The sequence below is a fragment of the Heterodontus francisci genome, chromosome 35, assembly GCF_036365525.1.
Source record: "Heterodontus francisci isolate sHetFra1 chromosome 35, sHetFra1.hap1, whole genome shotgun sequence".
Lineage (NCBI taxonomy): Eukaryota > Metazoa > Chordata > Chondrichthyes > Heterodontiformes > Heterodontidae > Heterodontus > Heterodontus francisci.
In genome coordinates this window covers 27,719,037-27,722,082 of record NC_090405.1, presented here as the reverse complement: position 1 = coordinate 27,722,082, position 3,046 = coordinate 27,719,037, and positions in this window count along the sequence as shown.

Genomic DNA, 3,046 nt, shown 5'->3' with positions numbered 1-3,046 from the left:
GTAAAATGCAGCGGGCCCGTCGCGATGTCATGGGTCATAGCTGCCTCTCCCCACAGCATTTTAGCGGCCCCTGCACCGCGATCCATGGCATCGAGGGACTGATAAAATTCAGCCCATTATGTACTGTGCATTTGTTTTCAAGTGCAATTTCACAGTTAACTGTAACTTTATTCCTGTGTGCATTGAATATCATTTCAACATGAACGATTAACTATAGCTGTTCACCACTATGCACTCTTTATCATGAGCAATTCAACTATTAACTGCATATCATGCCAATATTAAGATTTAACTATAGCTCTGCACACCAGTAGCCTCATTATCTTGACAGATTTAACAATTAACTAATTTTAATTAACTAGATTAAGCTAAACATCAAGATCCATCCCCCAGACCACAAAGGCAAGAAGGTCTAGAAACGTCTCCACGTCTCAACGCTCCAATAGGCAGTCATGAAGGAATCTGTCTCAGAGTAACTCGAAAGCCCTCTGTGTACAGTGAAAGTAGACAGTCATTGCATCAAGGATGACTGGGCGACCTTCAGGGATATAGTGTACTCCACTGCTAATTTGGCAGCAGTGACCATAAGGATTTAGCATAGTTATGGAAAAGGGCAAAGATAGTGCAAGAGTAAATTTTTCAATTGGGAAAAGTCCAATTTTGCTAAGCTGACGTGTGATACTGCAAAGGTGGACTGGAAACATTGAATTGAAGGTAAATCAGTGTCAGAACAGTGGAAGGCATTCAAGGAGGAGATAGACCGGATTCAGAAAAAAATATGTTTTCTCAGACAAAAAGGGTTGGACTGTGAAATCTAGACCCTCCTGGATGTAAAAGTGCATACAGCGTAGGATAACTAGCATGGATTTGTTAAGGGAATACCGTGTCTGACTGCATTTATTGGATTTTTTGAGGTGGTAATAAGGATGGTCAACGAGTGCAGCGAGTTTGTTTATCAAGAGTTTTGACAAGCTTCCACGTGATAGACTGGCCAGATAAGTAAAAGCCTATGCTATCTGAGGGCAAGTGGCAAGTTGGATTTAAAATTGGCTTCAATAGGGTTCTGCAGGACTGTGTTCCCTTGCCTTTCATGGTGTACAACAATGATTTAGACTTAAATATAGGAGACGTGATTACAAAGTCTGCAATGATACAAAAATTGATCATATGGTTGATAGTAAGGAAGAAAGCTATGGACTGCAGGAAGATATCAATGGACTGGCCAGCTGGAGAAAAAAGTGTCAAATGGAATTCAGTCCGGAGAAGTGTGAGGTATGTATTTGGGGAGGGTAAAAAATACAAGGTCATGCACAATGAATTGCAGGATGCTGAGAGATGCCGAGGAACAGAGGGCCTGCCAACAGACCCCTGAATGTAGCAGAGGACAGGTAAGCATACAGGATACTTCCCCATATTAGCAGAGGTATAGAATATACTCTCTTTCTCTCTCTCAATCCCTGTTGCTTTATTTCACTCTCCCTTTTCTCTCTATCTCTGCCTATCTCTATCTCTGTCTGATACTTCTTGGCCCGTGTTTGTCTCCATGTCAGCTACTGTATGTGGTTAGAACATAAGAACATAAGAAGTAGGAGCAGGAGTAGGCCATTCAACCCCTCAAGCCTGCCCCACTATTCAGTAAGATCATGGCTGATCTGTTACAGGCCTCAACTCCTCTTTCGGGCCTGCTCTGCATAATCCTCGATTCCCCGAGATTTCAAAAATCTATCTACCTCCTCCTTAAATACATTTAGTGACCTAGCCTCCACAAGTCTCTGAGGTACAGAATTCCAGAGATTCACCACTGTCTGAGAGAAGAAATTCCTTCACATCACAGTTTGTGTGACCCCTTATTCTGTAACAATGTCCCCTAGTTTGAGATTCCCTCACCAGTGGAAACATATTCTCAACATCTACCCTGTCAAGCCCCCTTAGAATCTTATATGTTTCAAAAAGATCACCTCTCATTCTTCTAAACTCCAATGAATAAAGGCCGAACCTGTTTAGCCATTCTTGATAAGACAACCCCTTCATCCCAGGAATCAACCGAGTGAACTTTTTCTGAACTGCCTCCAATGCTAGTATATTCTTTCGTTAAATACGGGACCAAAACTGTATGCAATACTCTCGGTGTGGCCTCACCCACACCCTGTACAGTTGTAACAAGACTTCCCTATTTTTAAACTCTCACCCCCACCCCCCTAGCAATAAAGGACAAAATTCCAATTACCTTCCCAATTACTTGCTGTACCTGCATGCTAACTTTTTGCGTTTCCTGAACAAGAACACCCAGATCCCTCTGTACTGCAGTATTTTGTAGTCTCTCTCCATCTAAATAATAATCTGCCTTTTTATTCTGCCCACCAAAGTGGATGACCTCACACTTTCCCACATTGAACTCCATCTGCCAAGTTTGGCTCACTCACTTAACCTATCTATATCCCTTTGCACATTCTTTGTATCCTCATCACAACATGCCTTCCCACCTATTTTTGTATCATCAGCAAATTTAGATACACGACAATCTGTCCCTTCATCCAAGTCATTAATATTGATAGTAAATAGTTGAGGCCCTGGGACCGATCCTTGTGGCACCCCACTAGATACGGATTTCCAACCTGAAAAAAACCCATTAATCCCGGCTCTCTGTCTTCTGTATGTTAGCCAATCCTCAATCCATGCCAACACATTACCCCCAATACCCTGAGTTCTTATTTTGTGCAATAACCTTTTCTGTGGCACCTTATCGAAAGCCTTTTGAAAATCCAAATACACATCTACCAGTTCCCCTTTATTCACTCTGCTTGTTCTATCCTCAAAGAGCTCGAACAAATTTGTCAAACATGATTTCCCTTTCGTAAAACCATGTTGACTCTGTTTGATTGCATTATGTTTTTCTAAACGTCCTGCTATTTCTTCCTTAAGAATGGACTCTAGCATTTTCCCAATGACAGATGTTAAGCTAACTGGTCTATAGATTCCTGACTTCCTGTCTCCCTCCTTTCTTGAATCGGGCAGTTTTCCAATCCGCTGGTACCTTACTGGAATC